This window comes from Cetorhinus maximus, chromosome 3, assembly GCF_964194155.1.
Source record: "Cetorhinus maximus chromosome 3, sCetMax3.hap1.1, whole genome shotgun sequence".
Classification (NCBI taxonomy): Eukaryota; Metazoa; Chordata; class Chondrichthyes; order Lamniformes; family Cetorhinidae; genus Cetorhinus; species Cetorhinus maximus.
In genome coordinates this window covers 73306059-73312320 of record NC_135881.1, presented here as the reverse complement: position 1 = coordinate 73312320, position 6262 = coordinate 73306059, and positions in this window count along the sequence as shown.

Here is a 6262-nt window from a genome sequence, read left to right as displayed (position 1 = left end):
TGGCTTGTGATTGTTCATTGGGTTCCCACATTACCATACCCATCATGCCTATGTGTTGGCTATATTTCCCATCATGGTTAGAAAGAGCTCACACAACTACACTGAAAGCTGTTAATAAAGGTCCATCCTAATCAGTTACCCCACTTCATAGCCTGAGTGGCAAGAGGCAGAGCTGCAGACCTGAAAGACAAACTTTAATGAAAATCAGAACCTTCAGGCTGAGAGCTCCAATGTTTTTAAAGCTGGTCTGTCAGTAGTTGCTGAGGCTGCTGCTTCTGACCTTCGGCAGCTTCCTAATTCAGATTTTTTTCTTTGAAAAGCCTGACAGAAAACCACAAAGCTACCCAAATGTCAACAGCAGCAGCATAGCAACTGAGAGTGCTCTTGCTGAAAAATGGTAAGTGAAATCTCAATTTTAGAGCCGATTGGAGGGTGAAGGACTATGGTGTTGGGGGGTGTTGGAGGGGTGGGAGTGGGGGACATTGGGGGCTGCTGTGAGAAGGTTGGGGGTGTTGGTGGTGTAGGAGGAGTGAGGATATTGGGGAGGGGTGGGGGGAGGATGGGGGTCCTGGAGGGGGTGGGGGAGGTTGGGGCATGCTGGGGGAGATTGCAGGGTGTAGGGGGGGGGCGGTGGAGTCAGGTAAGGTTGGTTGGTGGGGGAGGTTGCGGATTGGGGTTGTTGGAGGGCTGGTGGGATCAGGTCAGGTTGTAGGGGTGAGGGGAGGTTGTCAGGGTAGGGTAAGGTTAGGGGTTTGGGTGAGTTTGGGGGATGCTGAAGGATTAGTGGGGTGGATAAGTGGAGTGTATGCCATTCTGGATGAATGAGGTGAGCTAGGCTAGATGGATTTTGTCATCCGTAATTCGCTTATGAACTGAGGCTGGAGTTCTGTTTATTTTGTTGCTAATGAAAGTTTACTGTGAGCAGGCTTTGTGGGGTGAAATTGCCAAGACAGGAGTGCATAATGGGCTCATAGTGAATCAGTAACCTGTTTTACACTGCACATGATTCTCAAGCCTCTTATCCATTGACTTCAATCTTGTCATTTTGTCTACTTACCTATTATCCCACTCTATCTTGGTGCTTTCATGAGTTGTTTTTAGGAATGAAATATTGTGATAAAGTTGTCTTACATGGTAGGTATTGTAAGATTTTAGGGACTTGAGGCATAAAACCCTTCAAATTAAAATCTCTAAGTTCCGCATTCTTAATTCCTAACACTAGGGTCCTCAATTGTGTCTGACCTATCAAGGTACAGTTAATTAGTATTCATGAATCAAGTAGAATTTATTCATCAAGCCTTACATATACTTAACAAGAAACAGTGAAGACCACATGGCAGATTCTTACCCTCAAGTACCTAGGATTCCTTGTCAGCACAAGCGATGTCTTCCTCTTTGCCTGTCTCTGAAGTGATGCTGAACTGTGTCCAGAAGAATCATATCACAGAAGCCATGGTAACACTGTGCCAAGAAAGACTCAGATTTACCAACTTTTATCCACACTTCTCATTATTCTGGAATCCCTCATTTGCAAATAGTCCAAATTCACTTCTTCCATTAGCTTAGGGTGCAAGTCATCGGATGTCACCCCACCCCTGTAACTAGAGCCATGTAGACTAAAGGCAAATGTCCATCCCTTGTTTCTGGACTTCCAGAGTTTACATTCCATTGTGAACAAACAGCACATCTCCTTTAGGTATAGAGCAGTTACAAGCAAATATTAATAACAATTCCTACCATAATGTCAAAACAGAAAGACAAGTTTCCCTCTAATACCATATTCCACCCTACAAATATAATTAATTAGGTAAATCAATCCATGGGTTTTGTTTAAAGATAGAGGGTGGAATTTTCCATGCCCACTGGCGTGGGGCGTGTTTGGCCTTGTGAGTGGTCAATATAGTGAGAAGGCCAAAAATTGGTTTCACAACGTCATGAAACCAGTTTGCAATCTTTTGCTCTGCCCGTCAATGGCGGGCCAGATTTCCCACCATTGGATGCCTGGAGCCTCATAGTAATACATCTGCATATCATTATGAGCCCTGCTTGCCAGACTCAACCCCCCCAATACTGGATCATCCGAGCGCTTTGGTGGGAAAACACACCAGTGCAAACACGTCTTGACAAGTGCGACATGCAGAAATCGAAGGTGTCAGGTTGGGGTGAAGTTGGGAAGGGGGAACAAAGGCATCGGAGTTGGGTGAGGTTGGGAAGGGGGAATGAAGGTGTCAGGGGGAGGAAGGAGCCCAGAGATGGAAAGGAATCCAGGGGGAGGAAGGAGTCCGGGGAGGGGGACGAAGGAGTCCAGAGAAGGGAAGGAGTAGGCTGGAGGAAGAAGTAATGGTGGAGGAAGGAGTCAGAAATGGGAAAGGAGTAAGGCTGAAGAAGTAAGGCTGGAGGAAGGAGTCCGGAGAGAGGTAAGGGTAAGGGTGGTGGAAAAAATAAGGGTGGAGTAAGGAGTCAGGAAGGGGGAAGGACTAAGGGGGTGGGAAGGAGTCCAGAAAGTGGGTGGAGCCTGGGGGAGGGAAAGAGTTCCAAGCGGGGAAGGGGTCCGGAGGAGCAGATGTCCAGGTGAATGTGCAAGGGATCTGTGGAGTTGATGACTGCCTCTTGGGGAGCGAACTAAGGATGGGCGTGGTAGGCGGGAATGATGAGAATGACTGAGGGCAGAGTGAGATGGCAGGGTGGGAGGATGAGGGTGTGATGGTATCAATAGAAGGGACAGCGAGGGTGGTTGGTGAGGACTCGGTGGTAGACATGGACCCTGAAGGTGGGCAGGAGGCTAATGTGGAAGGGGGTGGGATTTTCAGGGAGGAAAGGAATGTACATGTTCACCTGAATACCCCTGAAGGAAAAGGGCTGGTAGGTGATGATCGACAGTAATAGTTGAATGGGGTTTTTTTAGAATTCATTCATTCATGGGATGGGATGTGGGCATTGCTGGCTAGGCCAGCATTTAGTGCCCATCCCTGATTGCCCCTGTTCAGAGGGTATATTAAGGGTCAATCACAGTGCTGTGGACCAGACCAGTTAAATGGCAATAGTAAACCAGATGGGTTTTTACAACAATCATTTCATAGCCATAATTAGACTTTTAATTCCAGATTTTTATTGAATTCAAATTTCACCATCTGCCATGGATGGGATTTGAACCCAGGTCCCCAGAGCATTAACCTGGGTCTCTGGAATACCAGTCCAGCAATAATACCACTATGCCACCACCTCCCCAATGGGTAACTGGGAAGGAGAAAGGATGGGGGTACCTCAAGATAAACTGCAGCACTACCATGCTGGCAAAATGGAAACTGAAATGAGAGTCATGGTGGGTGAGAACAGGTGCTGAATGGAAATGCAATCAGTGGGTGGGCAGAGATGCAGGTCAGCTCAGATGGACAACTGAAAGAGAACCCCAGCAGGCAGCATTGAAAATGCTCAAGATATTGAGATGTGTATGATGGAGGGAGGACCTGCGTGTTTGGGAGAGTGCTTGCACGAGGCTCAGAAAGGCCCTGCAACCCACACACTTCTCCCTCTGGAATCACTCATGGTCTGGCTATGTGCAGCTGAACTGCTAGTTGGGGGGGTGGGGGTGCGGGAAATGCAATGAGAGGACACGCAAAGCCTGTCAATGAAGCTAAAAGACACCATTACACATTATTCAGTGAAAAATGAATATATTTTGTGAGAAATAGTTCCTTTAAAAAAAATATTTTGGAGGAATTTTGTGTTATTCTGTGGGAGTATATGTGTGTATATGATTTAATTAAGCTGGGCAGAGATTACTAGGAGACAAGTTGTCTGGGGAGGTTAAAACATGAAAAGGATAGGGGTATTAGTTTTTAGACACAAGTAGATAGGTTAGATCTAACGTTTGCATTTTTAGGTAAGTTGAGAGTTTGTTTGAATATCAAAGGGGAGTCAGAGGTGAAAGAAACGTGTTTGCATCTTTTAGGAGTTCCATAGGTAAATAGAAGGGGGGTATTATATTTTATTGACCCAAAAACAAAGCAAAATAGAGGCATGAAAAAATTTATATATGGAAGGATTTGAGTTTCAAAGAGGTGTGAGAACAATAGATCCTGAGATGAAAGGGCTTAAAAGGTATTTTAGGGTTGCTGGTTGAGCCGTTGAGGTAGCAGCTGGAGCTGAGTTGGGAGCTGTTAACCCTTGGCTAGGAGGAGATGCTGTTTGAACCAGCCATCCAGTCAAGCCAGAGAAGTCTAGTGCTGCAGCAAGCAGTTTTATTCTGAAGTTCCGATTCCACAGCAGAGCCAGGGAGGGTTGAGGGGTCATTTGGTATACCTCTATTAAAGCTACAGCAGTTTGCATTGGGTAATATTATGGATTTCTTATAGCTAAACATCTATAAGGAGTGTTGCCTGGAAGGTGTTTATCTGTGGGTCTGACCAAGTAGAGTCTCTTTTGGGGAATGTGTTGTAAGATTAAGTTAACCTGTGTAACTATAATCTTGTGTGCTTAAGTTTTCTTTTATTCTTGTCAATAAAACTTTTACTTTTAATTTTTAAAATCCCAAAAGTGCTCCTGGACTTCTTGCTGCTGAGATCAGTGCGTTTTCTTCTAGTTTTCAGAATACAAAAAAAAGGGTATGGCCCATAAGCCAAATTTCCCTCTGAAATTTGGTTTACCCAGCAGTTCACACCAGCTGTAGTCATAACAATTTTCAGATTGTAAAGTGACAAAATTGGCTCACCTGTGCAACCATCAGTGATCAGAATTTCTTAACTTTTGAATGCCTTAGACTTCTAGGTGCTACCCTGATATCCATAGGAGAGGTGAAGACAGCCACTGCAATGGTTGGCCATGTTGCCTCTGAGGACTTCGGCATGGGTCCTCTGGATATCCGAGGCATTGGGGGCCCTGGTTTGCTTTGTCTGTCCTCATGTGTGCCAGCTGCTCCCTCTTCGGTGACAGAGGGTCACAGGCAAAGGGGACTCGGAGGGATAGGACAGCCTCTGAGGTTCCTAAGTGCATGACCCAGGGGTGTCCAGCTGCCGCTCCTCCCTTCAGGCGCCTGTGGGCCTCACCGCATCTCCACATTCTGCTGGATCAAGATCTTCATGGCATCTGCCATCCTTCCCATGGACATATCCAAACGCACACATGAGTGGACACCACTTCATGAGTGAGCAGGCGGATGCATTCCTTGACTCGCGAGCCACTTTGTTGAGGACTTCCAGCTCTGCATGATGTTCCCCTGCCTCCTGCTGACTCTCCACAATGAGTTGGAAGGCCGAATCCAGAGGCTTTTCATCTGACTCGGAACTCACAGATGCCTCTTTGCAAGCAGTCCTCTGAGTGCAGGGGAGCTTGACTGAACCTGCCTCTTTCTGCTGTGGACATATGTCCGCGTAGTGACCACCAGATTGTGAACCTGAGCCTGCTCTAGATCTAGGTCCCACTGAGGTGCGTGTCCCTGCACTGGTGGAGGGTGTGGGTAAGCGCTGTGACAGGTCTTCCAGGCTGCTTATTTCCAGCTCTTCAATGGAGGACGTGTCCTCTTGGCTGGAGATGAGGATGTGGATGGAGCTGAGGGACTGGCTGGCTGAGGTTGTCGGTTGCTGGCAGAGGTCCTTGTAAACCAAAGTAGAGATAATTAGTGCATGACAGCAGAGTCAAAAGCAGGAGCGAGGGCACTCACATTTGCATTGAGAGAAGGTTGATGTGGTGCAGAATCTTCAGACGGGTGTTCGCTGCTGACCTCACTGTCACCGCAGGCACGGTCCTCAAAGTGAATGAGGGGCCTAATGTGAGCCACTCCACCCCCTGGTCTGGGACCTCCTCCTGCTGTTGTAAGCCAGCTTCTCCTACATGAAAAAAGATAGAGTATGTAAGCAGGACACATGACACTGCATGAAATGTTTGTGTGGTGAGCGGAACCATGAACAGGATGAGGATGTGAGCTCCAGAGGATATGAGCTTGATGGAGATGTGAGAGTGTGTGAAAGTTAGTGGTGTCATCCCTTGAGGTGTGAGATCCCTGTGGATGTGTATGTGAGTTGAGAGTGATGAGAAGAGTGACTTCCCCTGCCGGAACAGATGAGACCATTCATCCTCTTTCGGCACTGGGTGGCTGTCCTCTTTTGCATGACATTGGTGCTGACCACCACGGACACCGGCTCCCATGTTGGACTGGTGACCTCGCTTGCTGGTCTTCACCCAGAGTGGGGATAGAGGACATCATGGCAGGCCTTTACAGTGTACAAAAGGCATTCAATGGACATGTCAGTAAACTGGGGGTGTT